At 35.7% G+C, this 23,728-nt stretch overlaps 1 long non-coding RNA gene across 6 annotated transcripts in view; it reads left to right on the top strand.

Annotated features, from left to right (window-relative positions):
• LOC106017560 (uncharacterized) overlaps positions 1-23,728 on the top strand; it is a 368,510-nt gene that overhangs the window by 250,749 nt on the left and 94,033 nt on the right. For all 6 annotated transcript variants that reach the window (XR_011809857.1, XR_011809859.1, XR_011809860.1 and 3 more), the window contains exon 6: positions 18,066-18,205. This is a non-coding gene — a long non-coding RNA (uncharacterized lncRNA). The remainder of the gene's footprint in view (positions 1-18,065; positions 18,206-23,728) is intronic.

The following is a 23,728-nucleotide window of genomic DNA, read 5'->3' as shown; positions in this document are numbered from 1 at the left end:
TTGAAAGAATTGCAGTTTCACAAAAAATTTAAAACTAGCTTCTGTCTGACCCCTGACTTTGGCACAAAACTATCTGCTGGCAGGTGCTCACGAATAGAAAGTGTGGTGAAGATAAAATCAAAAGGTATCAAAAATAAGTTGGTTACAGGTTAAGTAGTTTTTCACACCTTGAACAAAGCATGTACTTGATCATATTGTACATTAGGAAGCCAAGCGGTTTTGTTAACGTTTTTTCTTTCATGTAACTTATTTACTTGTAATGAATCTAATGATTTATTTTATTTTTTTAGCTTTCTCATTCTCTTTACTGTGCTCCACTGCTCAGGTTGCGTAAAACTAAGGTTTATTTCTTTCAATGCTTTTTTTTTTAAACCTATCCAAATTGGATCATTCTCTTTTTAGTAAAAGCTGCTTCTGACTATCTCTAAAGTACATGACTGAGTTAGGTTATCCTGGAGTACAACTTCTGTCATGTTGAAAAAGTAATCAAAAGCTGAAAATACTTTTTTCTTAGATTTTAAAACAAAACTTTAAAAATGCATATGATAAAAACATAATCAAATGAAATAGCTATGGATGTTTTAACGCAAAATGAGCTTAATACTCAAATTTTATATTATTTTGACAATCTAAAGAAACCTCTATGTGGGCATCAGTTATATTTGCACCCACTTTCATTTGCTCCCTGGCCATAGTTTTAATGTTAAAACAGTATTTTAAGGTCTTTCTTCTACCTGCCTGGTAGGCCTTCAGTTCATTTTCCTCTCACTGTTTGATGTCATTTGGCAGGGAACATAGGGAAATATTCCTGTGTTTGTGTAATTAAGTAAATCATGCACATATTCAGTACTTCTTTTCTGATAGCCATATTAACATGGGAAAAACTGGAAGTACATTATGCTGCATCTGAATTTTGATGTTATCAAACTTCTTTCACGTTGTAAAACCCAGAGAAATTCCATTGCCTAAAAATAAGGTTATGTCTATCCCGAGCATTAGCAAATTAACTGACTTTTCTTGTTGTAAATTGACTTTTATTTATGCACCACAGTTCAATTTTCAGTGCAAGCTTCCAGGTTTTATATCTGTAATCCTATCTTATTTTTCCTGGCAATTTATTAGTAGTGTGAAATTGTGGACACGATTCTCTGTAGGTGAAAAATTATACCTACTAAAGAGTAGGTTTGAGAAGCAAGCTTCTATATGCATTGATTACCATAGAGCACAATGTGGTATAATAGGTAAGAAAGAAACGTGGGTTATAAAGATCAAGTCTATTGTAGGTACAAAAGCCTATTTTATGTACATTAAAGAGCCTTGATTATTTAAAGGCATTTACACTGTTGGTTATTTTACACAGGTTATTTACACTGTTGATTAAATTGCTTGCAAAGCAGTCAGATTTCCATACACAAGTAGTCTAACAGAAATATTATGCAGCCAGCAATTTGCCAGTTGTCTGTTGACAAAGACAGAGAGTAAGCCACTTACTACTGTTTTTATACAATGAATCATTTTTGTAAAAATGGAGCAGTCTAATGAAAATTCAAATGTATTGCTTTTCCCAATTCAACCAGAAAACTAAGCACTTGTTATACTCTGGAAATAAGCCTCATTTGCCACAGTGTATCAACTAACAAGCAATTTCAGTTCCACATGCAGATTTTAAATAAAATTCTCCAAATTTAAACAGGTAGTTTCATGTTGCTTCAATAAACAGATACTTTCAAAATATTTAGACATCTGTGTATAATACTTTTTAAACTGTTTGTTCTAAAATGTAAATAGGTATCTCAGTGTTTGAGTTATCTTCTTCGTTTAAGGGGAAAACAAAAAAAATAATTGGAACTAGAGTCAGAAACAATGCTTACACAGCACGTTAGCATATTTTGTTATACTTTAATTATACAATTTTTATATTACTTACCCTCTGTAGCTCTGCAATACTCTTGATTTTCTTAATCCATTCCAGATCAAAACCGAGTATTTGATATGAAAATATGAGTAAAATCACAAACTGATGGAGTACAGGGGAAATGTGGGTAGACTGGCTCTACGAGAGAAGTGAAATCCCTGGCAAAGATGACATTGCTAATCACCTTGCTTAGGGTTTCATCAGGTGTCCTGTGCTCAGCTAACATAATCCAGAGCAGTGGCACTGTAGAGGAAGGTGTCTCAGGACGAGACTGAGGAGAAAGGTGCTAGAGCACTAGGCCCTGCTAATTTTTTCATTTACAGCACTCTAGATATTGGTGCTTTGTTGCCACTATTGCCTCCATAAATGTATGGGATCTTTTGAACGTCTGGTATGTGCAGTTACAGAAGTCTTAGAGATGGCTGTCTTCCCTACTCACCAGTGTTACTACACCATGCCATGTCCACCTGTCTGTGTGGTGCATGTCTGGTTTATTGCAGGTAGTGCACACATCTCTTCTATGGCATATGTAGTTATCTGTTTTCTAATACCTAATTTATACATTTATTTACACCTAAATTTATGTATACCTAAATTACATTTATACCTGAAATGATATTCTGTTTTTCATATTGCATATTTAGCATGCAGTCCAGCTGTCTGTGAAGTTAATGGAAGCTGGATCGGATCCTGATCAAAAATTTTTCATGCACCAATTGGCAAAAATATTAATGATGTCAAGTTTCAACCATACTTACATTTTATTGAATAGGAAAGATTTATGGTATATTAAGAAAACTAATTTAGAAAGGAGTAGAAACTACATGCTTAATTTTTCTCAAAGAAAAAAAATCTATCTGAAAAAAATTGTGTGCTCAAATTACTATTTTTAAAATTGTATCTTTCCCAATGTATTTTTTGTATTTTATATACCTTGTGAGAAATCATTTTCTCTCAGATTCACAAGATCTCTCACATAGCATGAGAACACAAAGACTTTGAAAAGTGGTAGTAAGATATGGGAAACATGACTGTGAGCCCACAGAAAATTGGCACAAGCTTTGAGACACAGATATATATTATATATATATTATATACTTTAAACTTTTGTTGAATCAGTAATGGGAGTTGACTGGACTACCATTTGACTGTGCTTTTTTTATTCTTATAAAAAAAATAATATATATATATATCCTATATAAATATATATATATATATCCCTCCAGCAGTTCATTTTAAATATATGGAGTTTGTTTCATCACTTTCACAATGCTACTAAAGTCTTTGGCAAAACTTGCACTGAAATAAAGAGAGCTTTGTTTTCAGCCAATATCAGAAATACTCTGCGTTTGTCCTCAGAAAGATTAGCTGATGGGTAAAATATTTTTGATTTTAAGATCAAAACATATTTTGTAAGAAACAGAAGACAAGACTGTCTACAGTCAAGTCTCAGAAAACCATAGGCCTCCACAAAATGATGGAGAATGAAACGCACTTGTTAGGCAATGAAATATCATTTAAACATTGCTTGTAAACAGTTGCATTCCTCACATTACATGATTCTATCACAAAACTACAGATATATTATCACAGATAATCGGTAATTAAAAATGATAACTGAGACAATTTTCTGGTAACTGTGAAAAAACAAACAAGCAAACAAAAACACATTATGATCTGTGTGCCTTACAGCAAGACATATAGAAGAATATTTATTTGCTGGATGTGCAGACAGGAAATGATCTTGGGCATAGTTGACAGGAGACTGTGGCCATGCACTCAGCTTGACTTTTGGTTGTTCAGAGATCAAGGAAGTTGTGTATTCATGACTTATTCTTCAGATCCTGCCCCCTGAAAGACCGCATGGTTCTTTGACCATACATTTCAGGGATACCTTTCTGTACCTGGGGATTTGTCCATTTTGTGCATAATAGGTGGTATATGTAGTTGAAATACTTTAACTACTTTGGCAGACGTTTTAGTTGGTTAAAATCTGCCTCAGACTGATCTATTTTTCATTGTTTAAATTATTGCCAACAAATACTTAGGAAAGCATATTTTTCAGGGCTAAATTTTCTTACAGCTATTTCCATGTGATCAAGGTTGCTGTGCTTTAAATCTGGACTGTTGAATTGACAGTTGTTTTGGTAAATGTCTTTTGCCCTCTACATAGAACTTGTGCCAAATACATTAGATTTTAAGACTTCATATGCATCCAGCAGCGAGTTGACCGAGTCTCACAATTGGTTTGAACATGCTTCAGGAGAAGTAGTGCAGCACCTAAAGAGGACTTTCTTTGCTCTAGCATGCCAGAGTTTACTGTGTGGCAGTCACAGAAATGAGTAGAAAAGGGGTGGCCGCTTGTGTGCTCTCAGGTGCTTTCTGACATCAAAGCAGCCAGGAAAAGTAAAAGGAAGAAGAATGCCTGAATCCAATAGAAAGGGATAAGTAGTGCAACTAAACTAGTATATTACAAAGTACCTCAGACAGCTGAGGATTGCACAGACAACCTTATTTCTAGTATCTCCTAGCTTTTGATGCTTGCTTTTGCTTTAATGATTTTTGTGAAGTAATGTAAAACTGTCCTTGGTGAGGATAAGCTTTCTCATGTGTGCCTGTGTCCAGTGGCCTAACTGGTTTATTGTCTTCCTTCTGATTTTTTTTTTTTCATAATGAAAATGATCCAAAGTGTATTTGCAAAGATGAGAGGAATTCACTTCTTTTAGTTACAATTCTATTAGCAACACTGAAGCTGGTTTACTCTGTACTGTTTTGTGTATGTGTGCATGTGTAGCCCTATTTCAGGTTACACAGTTTGTTTTATTGACTTAAAGTCCTAGAGGGCTTTTTCCCTCAACACAGTGTGTGTGTGTCTTTCAGTTAACTTAACCTGAGCTACTAGCAATAATTATAGAATATCACATTTTTATTTATTTATTTATTTATTTATTTTAAAGTAGCTTGCGTCAGGTCAGTTTGTGGTTATTTGTGCACAAAAATGAGTAGGGTGAGAGGTCGAGAATTTCCAGCTCACTCATGCAATATATATGATCTTACAAACATCTCTAAATATGGTGTTCCTTAATTGCACACAAATACTAATATAAAACTATCTTTTAAAAGAATCAAGAAATCGGCATTACATCTGTATCCTTGAAACTGCAGATCTACATGATACTGGCTTTCGTATGCAAGCCACTGTAAGAGGTGTCTGCCTGGATCCACAGCCAGTACAGCTTGCAGCCTTCCCAGTGGGCTGGTACAACTGTTTGCAGGACAGTGCCACAAACATGAACCACTAAAATAATCCAGGCTAAAATTAAATTATCTGTCAGGTTTATTTTTAATCTAGGTCACATCTGAGATGGATTCATCAATCTGTCTATAAGAGAATTGAATATTTATATGAGGAAGTATGTATGCATTTCTAATACATGTTTTATAAAATATTTTGTAATATACATTTATACTTATATGAAACATTTTATGTTAGAAAGTGACTATCAATTTCCACAAAAACACTGAGAATGGCAAAGCCCATCTAAGTATCTCTGGCAAGGCTGGAGGGCTTAGAAGATTTCTCTTGTATGTCTAATACAAAAATTGCTCTCAAAATTTCTAAATTTTCTAAAAAACATTAATGTTTTTCAAGCAAATACTTTCTAGTCATTCTTAACATATCATTTGGCTAGTAGAAGTCCTCTGTGGATCATCATTAAAATTAATTATTTTATAAAACCCCAAAACTAATGTAAATCATCTGCTAGAAAAAATAAATGGCTTTTTTGTTAACCATTTGGGTTTGGAACAGCAAAGAAACACCTATCCAAATAGTGTAGTTTTCCATATAACTGTTGCTTACTTGCTTTGGTACTATGGCAGCAACATTTCAATAGAGTCTATAGAAAAAAGAAAAAAAAAAAACCAACACTTATTTTTACCTGCTTAAGAAATACTTAATTTACTGTTTAATGAAGTTTATTACTTAAGATTTTTTATGATATGTACAATATTGCTGGGAGCTGGAAAATGCCTTTTCTTTCTTCACGTATTGGCTTTTATCATGTCAGTTTTACTCAAATGACACTGAAATATGGAGATTTTTCCAATCTTTATTTGTAATTTAATTTTATTTTTATTTTATCCAGAAGGAGCTTATCAGTTGCAAGGCCTAGATTGTGAATATGAGCTTTGATGTTAACAGCCCCAGTGCCTTTCTTTTTTTATTTGGGGCACTAAGTTCAATTACATATTCAAAGTATCTGTTCAGTGCTCTTTCAGTAGATTTTTTCAATAATTAAAACAACTGAGTTTTTTTAAGTACTTTTTCTTCAGTATTTCAATCTTACTAGAGATGTAATTCAGACCAAATGCTGCTCTTTCCATGAATTTCAGTGATTTCAAATTTCTCTGCTGGTGTTCAAAGGCCAGTGTACAGTGTTTCAAAAGTAGTGTTTTAAGAGTTTGCCTGAAGTCATGTCAGCAAAAAGGATATTTATTGCATTTTGTTTTGTGATGTATAAAATTATGCACTGATAAAGAACAGCAATTTAGAAATTATTCCTCTCTGACAGATACATTAATTTCACCATGACTTTACTGACCAGTATAATGAGAAGCAAACTATAAGGATTTCAGTATTTCAAAGCTGTTTTGCTTGCTTTAAATTATAAACAATTGCTTCATATGGTTTAAGAGATTAAAAAGAAGAAAAAAAAAGAAAAGAAAGAAAAAAAATTAACTGAATTTCCACATTTAAATCCAGATTTTAAAACTACATTTGGCCACTAAACCTTTTAACAGAATTTTTGTGAGCCATTCACTTAACATAATAAGATAGCTAAACTTAAAAAAGAAATTTCAAAGCAGATGGAAGAGCTGTGTGAGTGCAGATATTCTGTTTCCACTTCAAGCTCTTCAAGCAAACTCGAAGCCTAGTCAGTTTGCCTCCAAAGTCCCCAGTTGGGAAAATAAGATCTTGAAAATATTATGTCTCCTGGTGTTATAACCAGATCCTTTTTAACTTAGAAAAGATTAAGATTGTCGAGATTCATTTAAATCCTTAAGGAAGATAAAATGGGAAAAAGGAAGAGAGAGAGAGAGAGAGAGAAAGAAAGAAAGAGACAGGAAGGAAAAGAAAGAGAAAGGAAGGAAAAGAAAGAGAAAGGAAGGAAGGAAAGAAGGAAAGAAGGAAGGAAATGGTACTCCCACTTAAGGGTAGTGGTGCTGGTAGAATAGTCAACAGAGTCTGAAACAAAGGAATTTCTAAAATTATTGTTGCTGTTGTTTCTGGCAATGGGCTTGACCTTCATTTACTCATCGTTTTCCATGCCAGATCCTTACAAATCTTTTCCAACCTTTACTGCTACTTCTAGACTTTTGAAAATCACCGTGTTTCTGGCTTTTGTGTTTTATAAACCTGTCCAAACAAATATAATTTTAAAATGTGTTTGATTTTTACATGTAACAGCCTGAGAATCAAACAACCTCACTTCCATTAAATAGTACAATGTTCAATAAATAGTGCTTTGGCAGTCAGTACAAGTATTACACTGCTGACAGGGTAAAAGAATTTGGCCATAAATGAATGGGGTTAGAATATGGAGAGAGGCTGAAAGATGCACAAGTTCAGACTGTACTGAGAAAAATTAGAGATGAGTCAGAAATGGAACATTCCACCAAAACCCACTAGTCCTAGTTTCAATGAGTCAGTCAAAACGAGTACCTTAGCATGAATTCCATGTTTGATTTTGGCTTGCCAAAAAAGAAAAAAAAAAAAAAAAGAAATCCTACCAATGAGGTTTCACAAAGCCAAAACCCTAAATTCCTCAACTTACTTTCTGCAAAAAAAAGTATAATATGGAAATTACTGTTATGTCTAGCTTAAGCAGGTGAATATACAGTAGTAATTTGTAAGGAAGGAAGCTAGGCATGCAACAAAGAAGTGAAAGTATTTTAAAGAGATGTGATAACACATTCAGCAGCTTAATTGAAAAGCAATGTTTTTGTTTTCCCACTGCAGAACAAGGGCTTTTCAGCTAAATTAATCTTACTACTTTTCCCGTGATGTTTTTATCAGTGCTCTCCTTGCTTGTTGCGAGTTCTACAGAAATTTCTTCTCAACTTGAGCCAGTGGTTCTGTATTTTCAGAGAGTATAGGGGGTTAAAATTATCTTTCTCCACATCTTGGCAGGAGACTACAAAGAAAGTGCTGTTTGGCTCACATCCCAAGGATGTGCAGTGGCATCAACAGAGAAGGATGCAATGGCAACAGCTTTTAGGACATCAAAAGTGTCAGCATCAGAAACAGCAGCAGCATGAGCAGACTGTGCTGATGGTGCTTCTTTCTTTCTCTGCCATGAAAAAAAAGTTACTTTCTCTGGCTGCTTGAAGCTCCTCAGGGCCATTTCTACATACAGCAGTTGCCATTAGAAAGTTGACATGTGCCAACACTTATCACAAAGTGGAATCCAAGTTATTTCTGGAAACCAAGTTATATGGAAACCAGTTATTTCTGGTTCTAAATTTCAGGAAAGAGTTGCCCAGTATTGACAGAGATTGGAAAACATCTTTCCATGAGGACCAACAAGGTGGGGTCCTCAGACATCCTGGATCAAAACAGCAGCAGGGACTTGAGCAGAATTGTTATTAGTTAATGCTAGCTAGAGATCTGACCTCATGTTGTATGAGGTCATACACTACTCTAACACTCTTCAAAAACACAACCTAGGCTCTCTTCCATCCACAATTAGATAAAAGTTTGGTAACAGCTAGAGTTACACCTAGCTCTCTGCCTTAATATAAAGAGCTGTGAAAGACAAAATTGAAAGGGTATGTAGTTGGCTACTGCCTTTCTAGGATGAATGAGCTAAATTAGACAGGGAACATCCTCTTCCTGTGAAGCTGTAGTAGAAAAGTAATAACTCATTTGGTTGTTATTTTGCTTGGAAACAAATCCCAAAAATCTTAGGGGAGGGTGGTCATAATAATAATAATAATAAATTGTTTACTGAACATTACCCAGGTCTGGCTGGATAGTTTTGAGAAAATTGTCTTTGATGAATGTTTTTGAAAAAAAAAATATATATATATATATATATTTACTTAAGACTATTCTTTTGATACATAAAACCTAGTTTAATTAAATATTTTTCATGAGTTCTGTTATAAACCTTTATGACTACCCTTAACCTACAGGTTGCTTAAATAATACAGGGGTGATACTCCAAGATACTGCAGTTCAACTAGGTATCTTGTAGTAGGCTGCATACTTTGAGTTTATAGTAAAGAAAAAACAGGTAATATGCTTTAGTTTAAATTTTCTTGATGAGGGTCGTGAAAGTTTATTGCTCTTAGTTACTGCATGGTAACTCAGCAAGGGAAAAACAAACAAACAAACAATCAAAACTCATCTGATTCCCATGTGTTTTTACATATAAGTGCTACCGCCAGCTTTTGTGATTAGACTAGATTCTCCTCAGTGATCTGAAGTTCTGAAAACTCTTCATATATATGTAGGTAGTTTTGTTGTGCAATAAACTATATGTGTCGATAGCTTGCCCTTAATTGAGTCAGTGGAAATTAAATAAGAAAACACAGCGCTGCAAAGATTACAAAGTAGCATTTTGGAAATAGGAAGATTGGTAATTCCATTATGGCACTATTCAGGTAAGAAAATCCTTAGGGAGAAAGACTTTTTCCATTTCTACACAGATACTATTTCTACCGAACCCATGTGTCCAAGATTTTTGTCACAGGTGTAAGGTGAAGTAATAAAACACCTAAAATCAGCACCCTGGTGGGTGACAGACCTGCCTGTTACAAAGTGGTTCTTGCAATAACCTGAAGTTTTAAAAATAGCAGGCTAATGTGAAATCCTCAAATTTCACCAAAGTCAAAATATTTTAATAATTCCTCTAAATGTCATTGGAATCATACACTTTGTATGGCTAACAAGAATTATTCTGACACCATGAATATTTTTGTTAAAAATATATCTGTATTATTTATAAAACCTTTCAGTGTGTATTAATTTTGGGTCAGAACTGATAGCTGTAGAAGCAAATGTGGAATCAGGGAGCACACTGAGTGTAGCAAATATTTGTGTCAAATTCATATTATTGGTGTCTTGGTGTTTTTTTTGGATCCTCCTCATATACACATACACGCTGGAAGGTCAGGTATTATCTACATAAGATATGATCTCAGCCTACTGGTGAGCATGGCCAATACCAATTCTTTTTTTTTTTCATCCCAGCCTTTCTCCCTCCAGCTAGACAGAGAGATGCAGTGAAATCCCTGTTTTCCCCTATAGTCAAAATATTAGTAGGCCTTTTTTTTTTTTTTTTTTTTTTTTGATTTATCACATGCCTGTAACATTAACATGGCAACAAGTAAGTCCTTTACTTGGACTGGCGGGCTCCCATTTTAAGCCACTTTGAAAAATTAAGCATTTCTAAATCTTTCTGCAGAGGCTAGCTACATGGTATCATTATGAGAATAATAAATGTTTTTATTTAATTCAGTGCCTATCCAATCTCACTTATTAGTAACACAGAAAAGAGAAAGAAGATATAATAAGCCTCAAGCTTATGTTCAAGACTGTCCCCAAAGAAATTCTTTACATATTTAAAAGTAAATGCAAGAATAATAGGTGAATAAAGCAAAAATGTAGCATAGCAGCACATCTCACAAACCTTGCTCTTTATTAAAGTTCAGCACAGGTTAAATGCAAGCAGTTCCCTTGCCCTCACCTAGGTAAAGATGAAAACCTTTCATGATGGGAGGGTGGGAAAGGGGCTGTGCAGTCAGCACACAACAACAGCAGGAACAACAACATAAGAAAGATCTCATTCATAAGCAGTATGGGTTGGAGAGCATACGACGTTAAGGTTTGATGGATCTTGGTTCAGAAATCAAGCGAAAGCTCTAACCAGGTCCAGACATATGGTAATATGGACTCTGTCTGGAATTGCAGTAAGTTGTTGCAGTAACTTGAAGTCATTCATTGCCTAGGCAAGTACAGATTTATCTTGACATTCTGTATATCATTTCAGTATCTAACTTCATTTTTTCCTGTTATTTCCACAAAAATAGTGTACATGCAGCCTTCCTTAAGAAAAAAAAAAAATAATGTAAGGGAATCCTGCCTGGCTGACCTTTTTCTTACCTGCTCTAAAGATACAAGAATTTGACGCAAATATCACATTTGCACTAACTAAATCAACACTAAATGCTCTGTGAAGTGGATTGAATGTGTTTTTGTAGCTGAATACAGCTTTCTTTGAGTTTCTTTTTGGGGCACTTTGCCTTTGGCTAGACTCAGTACAAGTCTTGATGTTTTCTAAGCTATTTTGTGATTCTGACGTTCCTTCTGAAGACAGTGTCTAGTCTGTCCACTTCTAAGCAAACAGAAAATTAAGGAGAAAAAAGAAAAAAAAAAACACCACTGTACATTAAAACCATTAATTTAGCCCACCTAAATTTACACTTTTTTGGCAGCTGCAACAGCCCTTTTTTGTGATGTTTGGAATATGAATGTAAGATTAACAAGATAACTATTTCATGTCCTCAAAATCTGTAACTGACCTTATACAAAACTCCCCAAGCCCTGGAAATCAACCTTAGAGAGAGTGGTACTTTGTAATTACATATTTCACTACATTACACTGGTGCCTCGGAAGAGGTATTGAGGAAATAGTTGGAGCAACATAGAAATGTACCTGTTGAACAGCTGGTAGTGTAATTCATCAGAGTAGTGGTGAACCCCAACTAGTGAAAGACAACCTCCAGCTGTTATTTTTACAGGCCAGAAGTACCTCACAAAAAGGAAGAGGGAAACTTTGTTTATGTATTCATGTACAGCTAAACCTACTCTGTATTTCCAGACAGTGCAAAGAGCTTTGCAAATATCTGTATATAAAGGTTTCTGGCTTCCTTAAAACTGAAGTCAGTGCTTTAGCTCAGTCCTTTAAGCTAGAATCCTGGCATTTTACATAACACAATATAGACATAAAATAAAGCCACTACTCGTATCCAGGGTAGCAGGTCTCCTGACTGTCATTAGTTCATGAGCTAATCATACCTGGGAGTCAATCTGTAGATCAGCTGCCCTGTCAAATTCTATTAATGCTGACCAGATCTTTAAATAACCAAAATGATGCATGTCAATTGTAAAGGCTAGCCGGCAGGTAGCTGGATCACAGCCACAGAACCTTCCCGTGGGAGGGCAATTCCAACAAGTTTCTTTTTTTACAGAAGAGAGAAAACTGCACAGGTATAGAAAGTGAAGTGAAGGCTGCAGCAGCCTTTCCCTTACAAGCAATGTAATGCCAATAGTTTACCAATAATCCCACCCACAGCCAACACTGCTTTTGAGTTACAAAGCTTAAAAATCCTCTGCTTGCCCAGAATAGCAGAGGCAGGAGGACTGAAATGTTTGCAAATAGTAGTATTAGCTGTTAGCATTCACAGAATTATTATTTTCCCCTTCCAACAAATTAGAGAACATTGTGCTGTGGGAAATCTGTTTTGCCCAAGGACGATATTGTGGTATTTCTGTACTCGTTGTGTAAGAGTGATTTAATTACAGCGATGTGCACTCACAGTCTTTTGGACAATCTATTGAGCACTAAAATGATACATCTTACTTGGAAGCTTAAAAGCTTCTGAAGCATGTGAAGAACAATGACAGATTATCGCTCCCTTTATTCTAACCAAACAGGAATGAGTCAGATGAGCCACAAAAAACAAGTACAGCTGGCTGTGTTAGACAGGTTTTTGTCCACACTACAGCGTGTGGACAAAATCCTGAATGTGCAGGATTTTTTTAGTATAGGCAGTACTGTGTGTTGAGTTGTCTGATAGCATCAGGACCAGCACTGCTTCATGCCCTCAAGGTCAGAAAGCATGCATAGCTACTGTGTGACTCTGCACCTTGTCATTTTGCTCACAGTAGTTGAAATTCATGCATCATATGTGGACATAAAAGAAAATCTCCCTACTATTTTTAGGAGATACAGTGGACATGGTAAAGTCAACGGGTTGATGAGATCATCATTTAAAATTCTCTCTATATCTCTCTAGATTAAAATACATGGTCTAGGTGCAACAAACCTGATTCAGAGGCAACGTTGTTTTGATCAAAGTGAGGTTTTAAAATGCACCATCTCAGATCAGGTTTCTGCTGTTATATTCAATGAAAGAATAAAATAACCCTGCATCTTTAACAACTGTTGATACATTTAAGATGTCGTCAGATTTGGATTACTGTTTGTCATCAACAAAATTACTGTGTTTTTCACTGCTCTGACACTTCTGCTAGAAAAATACAAGCTAACCACACAAAATATACTAATATGATCTATGTGTGCCACTGGTAGCATTATAGACAGAACATTTAATTTCATATGTTAATCCCAATCAAGTTCTCATATTTTAATAGTTATTGAGGGTCAGTAACAATTGAAGAGTATTGTGATTTCCATTATGAATCTCACACTTTTGTGCTAAGCACATATATTTTTGGACTAATTACAGTGTGGAATTATAACCACATTTAGAATTAATATTATATGTTACCATATGCATTGTAATATCTTGCACAAAGAATTTTACATTGTCCTACAGTGCCACATTTATCCAAAGAGAAGGCTAAACAATGCAGAAATGCATACAGTGCTAACAGGATATAGAAAAGCCTACTTAGGAAACAGTTAAAAAGGAGCAAATGGTGTGGATTCGGAATATTCTGACTGACAGATGGACTGAGCTTCACATTTCCTTAGAGGCATTAGCATAATTAGGCAAAAATGATTTATACTGTTCAAGAGAGTTATAGTTCATTTCCTGGTGATCCAAAACCAACATTAACTTTTAACTTTCACTCTCTTTCTTACTCAAAGCCAATAAGACTAATAGGAGAGTAATATGCTCAGTGACTAACACCAATACAGTTTTGTAGGTATTTACACATATACGTTTTTGACATTCACTTAGGTAAGTATGATTAAATATTAATTCATTCAGAATTTTGCATTTGGTATTTTGGGAGGTTGGCTTACACTATTTGTTCATCTCTGGAGGATTTCATTATGATTGCCAATTCACAGAAGAGTGATATGATGTCGTAGTAGGAGGTAGAAGAGGCACAGAGATACCTGAAGCTGCTTGAAGATGCCTGTAGTAAAATGCCTGTAGTTCACGTGACATAACATAGTGTTCAGTTTTAATACACATTGTGTTTAGGTGCATAACCTATTTGTGCATCAGCTCAAGTTCAGAGAGCTTTTCTAAGAGCTGTTGTTGGACCTAGTCCTTTTGCAGATGTTGTGTACTGAATATTTTTCAATATTTTGACACTCCTGCAGCTCGTTTTCTGAAAGTATAAAGAGAAAAAGCATCTGTATTACATCCATGAATATGTGCAATCTTTATTAATGAGAGTGTGGCCACCTGAACCTGGCTTTGGGGGGAGACAGGGATACTGATGGAACAATATGGATTTCAGCAATAACCACAGAAGTATTGAAATCTCAGAGACCAGAAGAAGTCTTAGTCCAATTCACTGAACTGAAGTAGGTTCATACACAGCTCAACTCTCCGTATTTATTATTTGCCCAACCTTTCCTTAGAAACATTTGGACAAGAATGATTCTACCTAGCCACTAAGTAACCCATTCCAGTGTTCCCCAGCCCTGATAGCTGTTTTTATATTTAGTACCATAAATATGACTAGTAACTGTACACTACAAGATGTGTTTGAAATAGGTAGCAAGACAAATCATGAAGTCTCAAACGACTCTAAGAAAAATATATTTCCTACAGTCAGCTGCTTCTTGGGTCCTAATGAAAGTGCATGGGCAGCAGCAGCTACCTTTTCCCTTTCATTTACCCAGTATAAAGGAAATGGAATCATGAGGAAGCAAATTGTACTGTAATTGATGGACTGAAATTTGGTGAGGGCCTTTTATAGTTTGGCATGTTTGTTTTTCTTTTATGGAATTACTATCTTTTTGGGTTGTTCTGTGGAGGTAGCATTAATAACATTTGTTTTTTAAAATGGTGCCAGAATTTCCACCTTGAAACGCATTTTATTTTCTTACCTATCCAAATGGTGATCTAACTAGATTTCTAACTGCTTCGTTAATTCATTTTTAATTGAAAAGTTTTGTTGTTGTTGTTGTTTTCCAAAAAGATATCTTCTTAAAGCAAACTAGACTTTTCCATCATGTCTCCAACTTTCTGCATGTAGCACAGATATCCTACAACACCTAGCTGAAGAAATTACCACCTAAGATGTTTTTGCCAAGGAAAGTTCTATGGAAAAGTTTGTGAAAGATTATCTCAACCATTCTCCCATTTGCCCTAAATTATGTATGTGGTGCAACATTCAAATTTGACTTTATGGTTAAAAATGTTAAAAAAATATATATAGTTTTCTTTTATTAAAGGTACATTTGGCATTTATTAACAAAAACAGGTTTTAGTGAATTATTTTAATTTAGTCAAAGACCATCTTTTTATTGCAACAAAAGGTTTTAATGAATTTGTTTTGAACTATTAGTATTATCGAAAGAGAATCTAGTAAGATATAACAACAACAGTGTTCCGTCCATTACCTCAGCAGCAGACTTTTGTAGGCAGTAATGGTGGTTAACTTGAGCAATGGGAATGATGGATCTGCAGACTCAAGGGGGTTAATGTTGACAATGAGCAATTATTATTTTTGACAAGAATACCAAAGGGTTTCAAGATGACTTTTCTAACTGAAAGCAGATTATGACTTGAGTTTTATTACTAACTGTCAAGCATAGTTGTCAAGTATATAAAAGTGTGATATAAAAGAAGATCATTTTATTATAGTAGGAGACAAAGCAGAGATTGAACGATGACCTTTTTTGTGGTTGTTTTTTTTTTTTTCAATTACCCACAGGAAGAAGGAGGCAGAGTCCTAAGCATCTTAAAAAGGGAAATGGGGGGAGAAAACATCCGGGAGAGGACACTTTTCTACAGTTAAAAAACTGACAGCAAAAAGCACAATATGATTTTAATGAAGTCAGCATATGTGTGTGTCTGTGGGTACTGGTGTGTGACTTCCGTGTCTTTCTTGTAGATATAATGTAATAGTATGGGGGTGGGACAGTGCCCCTCAGCAGCTTTCCAGGGAGTAGTTCTCTGGCTTACTGATAATCAGAGCTACAAGTGATTTTTTTTTGTTTGGTCTTTAGCTGTGATATTTTCCTCTCTCGCCTGTTGGTATGTGTTGTAATCTTGATCTTAGAGATGCTGGTCTTTGTCAGAGCAATTACTCAGCCCACACTTCTCTGACGAAAGATGCAAAGTATTTGCTAGAGAGAGCTCCACCTCTCATTTGTTTTATGTGTGCCTGTGACAATAGCAGATACTTCTGTTTCCACTGAGAAGTAACATCCTTCTGTCCTGAGCAGGTCACAAGTGTTTCTTTGACTCCTTATCTATCACATTTACTGAAAAACCAAAGGCAGTTCTGATTGTAACATTCAAACTGAAGTAACCCAGGACTTTAAGTGCCGACCTTACCTCTAGAATGGGATCAAGTATCCCTTGTTAAAGCAGCTTTTGCAGATGTTGCAAGGCAGAGACAAACTTTGCTCCTTTGCTACTGGTTTAACTGATTTTCGCATGGAAGAGAATTCATCTGCACTCTTCTTTGGACAAATCTGAACAAGTAAAAGATGCAGGAAATCAGGGAGGTAGAACATAACATAAAAGAGCATTACAACTTCTTTGAACAGATACAATGATTGAATCTGTTGTGCTAGAGAATGTCCTGACATCACTTGATTCTCTTCCATTAGTCTGCTAGAGACTGTAGATCTCCTCTCTTGATTTTTTTTTCTGAAAACAAATACAAAAGGAAAAAAGGTTCTTTCACATGATTGCTTTTTTGCATGACTAAAGAGGCCTTTCCTAATTATGAAAAATAAAAATAAATTGGCAAAACAAAGTAAGAAAACAAAGATGGTCTGTCATTGGCACACATATTTATACTAAATCTGAGTTAATATAATGCGTTCTGAAGGCGCCAGATTCTCTGTGAATGCGTTTTGGAGAAAACCATGACATTTTCATACTGATTAAATTTATGACACAAGTAGAGCAGGTATATTGTTGTAAAGGCAATATGCCCAAAGTACATTTATTTAATGCTATACTTCCCAGATAATTCTTTCATCTACTAACATATAGTGGCTCAAACTTCCCTCAGGTGCTCTTTCAGATATGTTATGCAAGATCTGATCATATTAGTATCCTTTAAACCCACATGTACACCAGGTGTAAGCCTCTGTGCAGTCTTGGCCCAAAGAGCTAGGGGGATCTGCACAGCCATTTTTTTTCTCATACATCCTGAGTGCTAAGGTTAGTTTAGCCTCTGCCATAAGTTCTAGCAACACCAGATCATTCTCATTAGGACCACTACAGTAGCCTTGGTCTCCCTGAAACTATAGCTGCTGAAAACATAAATGGAACCAGTCTTATGTGAGAGGAATGCCAGGGGGTACATTGCCTGATATTGTTTAAAAGCCTTCATGAACAGTGTAAAAAAAAAACTGCTTTTAGAATTCTACCAGCTAACAAATGTCTGTTATGTTCCTTGAACACTAATTTCTACTTCTGGGCCTTCCTTGCAAAGGATGCTCAGTACTGTCCTCTTACAACCTTTGCCTCATCTTCAGTTTGCTTATCCCTTTTCTCTGGTAGCTCAAGTGAAAGTCTACTACACAGTCTGGAATATGCAGTATAACCACATTTGCCAGATGAAGTTTTATAATCGGGTTCAGAAAGCTTCATATCTTAGAGGACTTTGAGAGGGTTTCCAAACAGGAAAGCTAAAGGTACGCAGCTGCCTGTTGCCTATTTACCTGAAATGAAAAAAAAGTGCTTTGGGCTTTCAGCATGGAAGATGGTTGGATATCTGTACTGTTTCATAGATATAGCAGTGATGATTTTGAAGGTCTGAAAGACATCAGTGGTAATCTACTTGAAAGTTTCCTGTTAAAACATACAGCTTAATATTTTTTAACTTATTCCATCTTCTGTCATGTGGATCACATTCTTACTATGCAGAACAGGCTTCAGTTGTCACAGTGTCATCTTTCTTGATTTTTAGGACTGTGTAGATGGCTGCCAACAAGCTTCAATCATGCACAGAGGAAAACAGCAAGGACTAGGCTGAGTGGATTCAGAAGAGTACTGTCTCACATCAGATGAAGACAGAATCATGTGAAAGTCTGTCTCTACATCATGCAGGTGAGTGGAGAAAGAATAAACTTTTGATCCTGTTGCCAAACAAGATGACATTTTATTCTGTGGTGGGATAGAGGAAGGTTTTGAGATCAGGCAGATACTATAGAGACCAGGTAATTCTGAATTCCTGATGATCTTAAAGCTCCATGATTATATATTTCCTTCCAATAAAACATCCTACTTGAAAAAAACTTGAGATGAAAGAAATTCCTCGATTCTGAAACTCAGTAGTCTTTTTAACCCTTGACCAACAGTACATTTCATGAAATAGTTAGAATAGTAGATAAATTTCTTAGGTTTAGATACAGTTATGTTTCCTTTCTCTTTCAGCATATATCCCTGTGCATGTGCAAACACACAGACACGCACACATACACATCTATCTGTCTATATATAATCTTCAGCGGAAGCTCATGCATAGGGGAAATTCTGGGAATAATTAAGAAAAGGATACTGCATCCTCCAGCAGACGGAATACATCTTTTTCATTTAAAGCATTTTTTTTTCTTTACCACCAACTTGCTGCAATTAGGAGGTTGTTGGAGAGATATCAATTGAGATTTGGGAACTGTTTTCTGGAAATGTTTTGAATTAAAATCTAATTGGTAGCTTTCTTTGATAACTATTTTATTGTTGGGTGCAGCTAAATGGAAATCGACCACAAAAGGAACTCAATTTTGTTTGTCATTAATTTTAACTCGATTTCACAAATGATTTACATATATGATATTTTCTCTATTTGTTCTGTACCATTCCTAAACTCCACTTAGAAGAACTTAGACTGCTTTAGTGTTGTTTTCCCATTTATCTATTACTTTTAAATACTCTATATTACCTTAAATATGGGTTTCAACAGAATGGTTAAGAAGCAGTAAGTGGACCAAAATTAATCTTGTATTTTGTGAAAAACTAGGAAATTAATGTCCCTGAAGACAAAATTTGCTTGTTTTTGCCTAAGACATTTTTGAGTGCTGGGGTCAAAGAAAAGTAGACCTACACAGCAAACAAATGATCATAACAAAGCAAAACTTTGAAAAGATAAAATTACAGAGTAACCATGTAAAAAGTCAAGGCTCAGCTACATGGTCAAGTTACTTCAGTTTAATGTGTTACCAGGACATCAAGTGAGCTATGTCCATGTGTGATCACTAAATGTGAGCTAATTCAATGTACAATATGAGAAAGGCGAAAGATACCTATAAATAAGTACTGGAAAGATTAATGAATAATTTTGCAAAGGGAAGATTGGGTACAAGCATCAATCACAGCAGAGATGTAATTTTACTAACAATGAATGCCAAATAACCTGGGCAGGCAGGACCCCAGCCAAAACACACTTAACTGAGTCCAATTGACTCTATGGATATTGGACTGTGCCCATGGAATGTTAGAGAAAACAGCAATTTGGGGAGGCCTAAATCCTTACAAGGGGGGACATAGTTGATATTTGTCTGGAACAAATTAAGACTGTTGTTGGTACCAGACAAAGGCAGGTATATGAGGGTTTGCTTATTGTGGAAATACAAATATCAAAAGCTTTTTCTCTTGAGAATTGAGTTAACAGGAAAAGTACAATATTGGTTTCTTTATTTGAGTGTTTGCAACTGAAATACTGTGCTACTTAGCAGCAAAGAGAAGGATAACATCTTGCTGTATCACTGTGTAGGAACATAGCACGTCCTCTCTTCTGACAGATTTAGAAGTAGGCTTTCACTTAATGGGGCAGAACTGCAGTGATACACCTTTTCCATGAGTCCCTAAGCACAACACTGCTGCCCAGAGTACTCCACCAATACAGGAAAGCTGTCAGGAAACTGTGATGACACTGTGCATTGCAAAGTTTCTTAAGTAACAAACCAGCCACACCTACACTGTCTCAATGCTGCGCATGGTGCTGTCTGAAAGCCTGTTTATAGTTGCCGTTTGGTTCTTGCTGTCATAAACTTTTGGCTCTGCAAAATATTCATTCATGTTAGGTTGTTTCCCTGCTTCATTTGGGTTATTTGAATTCTGGTCCCATTTCAAAAAGCATTTATATAAAAATGTAATCTTCTGTCGTAGCAGATGTGCCCCACAAGTGCTTTCAGAGGCAAAGATGTTACTGACTTTGGTGACTCAGATATTTCTCAAATTCTGTTTAACTGTGGTTGCACTGAAATAAGGCACTTGATTCATATATCTTCTATACGTTATCAGTATACCAGGCTCATATGCATGAAACTGAGGCTAACAGTTGACCATGAATCCTCTCATTTTCTATTTTTTTTATTTTATTTTTTTTAATACTGGTAGCAGTGCAAAAGAGAATAGACAAGTGGTTTGAAAATGAAGTCTTTTCACGTCTAAAATAAGGAGCTATAATTTGGAAATTGCTGTGAGACTGTAACTATGAACTACAGTCATATGGTTTTTACACTTCTCAGATGGAAACTGTACATATCAATGTTGGTTTGCATTAACTTTAAAATATTTGTCTTCTACAAATTATTTTTTCAGGATGTTTAATTAAATTTAAATGTATTTCCTCAAAAAAAAAATCCTTTGATAATTAGGTAGTTTTATAAATTCCTCACTGTGAACTTCAGAATTAGTAAGAGCTTAAGTGCTTTGAGATTGGTGTTTAAATTGTTTTTCACATGACTTCTTGTTAATTTTGTCTGTGCTCAGGAAGCATTTTGCCAATATTTGTTAATATCTATCTTTGCTCATTCAGTGCTTCTTTCACCATTGTATATAAGTGATATAATCATAGGTTAGAAAGGCAGTGTTTGTTCAGAAGAGCCGTACTGTCAATGAATAGCAAGGTACTTTGCAGTACTTTCTGAACAGAGTTCTTTGCTCCCAGGAGGATGTGATAACAGTTCATCTGTAATTTTTCTTGTGGAAAGGTACCACTTACATGAAAAAAATTGGGGCTCAGCCTTGCCTTTGTTGTAGAAAACCACACAGTGGAGAAAAGGCCACTGGAGAGCCACCCATTCCCAAGAGAGGTTCTCTCTTGATTCCTGCCTGCAGACTGCTCTGCAGATTTTGATATGGTAATTTAGCATTAGAACTCTCAGACCAATATAAAAAATGCCACAAATGGACCAAAATGTAGATTACTTGGTGGGAAATAAATGCCTTTTTTAATAAACAACATATTGCTGTCAGTTTGATCAGCTGTAAGGAAGAGAAGGCATTTCTAAACAACAGTTTGAAGAGGTTTCAAAGAATCAGTTATAAATCAGTTATTGGTTAACTTTGGCCATTTAATATCCATTCTAGAAATCTGGGTAAGGTGCTTTGGGCTTTATCATACTTCTGCAGAAGCTCTGGAAGGGAGTAGAAAGGACTCATCTTTACAGAACTTCATCACCGAAAGCTTTTCAGAAAGAGGGGAGTGTGCTCACAGGGACCAGAAATCCCTGTCTGTGAGGGATGGGCAGTGCCTCTGTGGCAGAACTCTGCTCAAGGCTTGTGAGTACTCACAGGCGTCTGGGACCTGGGAAGATTATTTTTATACTCCCCATACTGCCATCTTTGCAAAGCCAGTTCAGGCCTGGAGCCAGTTTCAGCTGGGCATCAGCTTGCTGACATACTTTCTTCCACCAGGGTGTGCCAATCAAACAGACTGCATTCTGTTGCATGAGAATTCAAAACACTACTGGAGTGCATAAAAAATGCATCTAGTCCTGAGTGGGTTGTTTTGCTCAATACGTTTATGAAAGAATATTTGAAAGCAGGTGAAATAAAATCAAACATGCATACAACAGACAAAAAATAAATAAATAAATAAATAAATAATAAAAAAAATCCAAACCTCTATCCAGAGTATTTTTAACTAAAGGGTTTTTAAAAAATCAGTCCAGACATGCTGGCTTTTTACCTCCTCTTGTTTTAACCTATGACTGATTCATCAGTTGAAGTGTAAAGGAACCGATCTTCTTATGGTAATTGATTCTCAGGGGCTATTAGTGTAAATGTAAATGCTCAACATAGATGTTACGTAGGTGGGTGTTAGGGGGAAAACATAAAGTGTCAGCAAAATAAGGCAGTCTGTTCATACCGTGTGGTGAGAAAGTGAAGAATGTTAGAAATCAGAGACTCAGAAATGCCTCCCAGAGTCAGCTGTGAGTAGAGTCTCCCATTGTGAGTAATTATAAGAAGCCTACTGCGCAAGAGTCAATTCTGGTCCTTTAGTTCAACAAGTAAGACACTTACCTGAAAATAACAGATTTCAGGTGAGATTTGAAAAAGAGCTTACATGAGTTAAACACCTGGCTGCCATTGACCTTCTATGGGAGGTGGGCACCTAACTCTTTAAGTGCATCTGAAAACTGTTGGGACTCTGGTTTTTTATAGCCCTGGACTAGACTTTTTTTTTTCTTTTTTCATAACAGCTGTGATTTTCAAACCACAGAGAATAAAAGAAGAGCATTCCAGTAAAAGTCCAAGAGAATACTTTAGTTGACCTAGCTCATCAAAAATTGCAAGAGTAACTCCAAATTATTGAACAAAATTATAAACAAAAGAAAACCGTTGGTTTTGTCTTCTTTGTTTTTACTCCTTGTAAGTTTATGATTTCCAGGTTCTCTTTGGAAGTTAAGGGGTTTAAAACATGCTCTCTCTCTTTTTTTTTTTTATTTTATTTTCTTTTTAACAAGAAGTTATGTTATCACACGACTCTAAAAATCAGATCTTCCAAGTAAGCAACAAATAAATTTTGAGATTGATGATAAAATTAGGAAACTAAATCATACTGTATTTATAAGTCGTCTTAAGATTGTGGAGAATATAGTCAGCTTAACGAAGAACGTGCTGTGTGTATGAGCTTTTCCCTTATGCTTCATTTGTCTTGATGGTGATGAGGAGAAAGTGAAGCCTGTCTGTCACCACTGCCCAGTGTGACTGTTGCATATACAGCCTGACATAAACTATACTGGAAGGAATGTGGTCAGCCTTGATATTGGGTGACTAGAGGAGGAATCAGTCCCTCAGAACTCTTCCCCTCCTTGCATACACTTCACAGTCATCTTGAGAAAGGCCCTTGGGCAAAACTGGCTACTAGAGAATCAAATCTGTACTTAGTAGGAGATATTTTACTTCCTTAATAATTGTGAAGTGTCAGTTCCCAGCAGCAAACACGTTCTAATACGCTGCCTTTTTATGATGATGTGAGAACCACAAGGAGTCTGGGATTCTAAATTCCTTTCAGATCCTTTATATAAAAAAAAAAAAAAAAAAGAAAAAAAAAAAAGAAAAAAAAAGTCCAGATGGCTCACAAAACATTTAAAGAACTTTATTTGAAAAACATTTTCTTTCTAAATGGGAATTTACACAGAGTACAATTAAACATGTTTTTCTAACTAAACATACTAGTTTGTATCTTGTGGCAGGGAAAAATAAATATGTAAAAATAAAAACAATCTGAGACTCAAAGTTAATCATCTTGTGCCAGCTTGACTCAGATTCTGTGATGAAGGGCCATGCACGCTCTCCTGCTGTAATCCCAGGCTCCTAGATCTGCCATAAGGACCAGGCTTA

Source organism: Anas platyrhynchos, chromosome 5 (genome assembly GCF_047663525.1).
Source record: "Anas platyrhynchos isolate ZD024472 breed Pekin duck chromosome 5, IASCAAS_PekinDuck_T2T, whole genome shotgun sequence".
NCBI lineage: Eukaryota > Metazoa > Chordata > Aves > Anseriformes > Anatidae > Anas > Anas platyrhynchos.
This window is presented reverse-complemented; position numbering and strand designations above follow the sequence as displayed.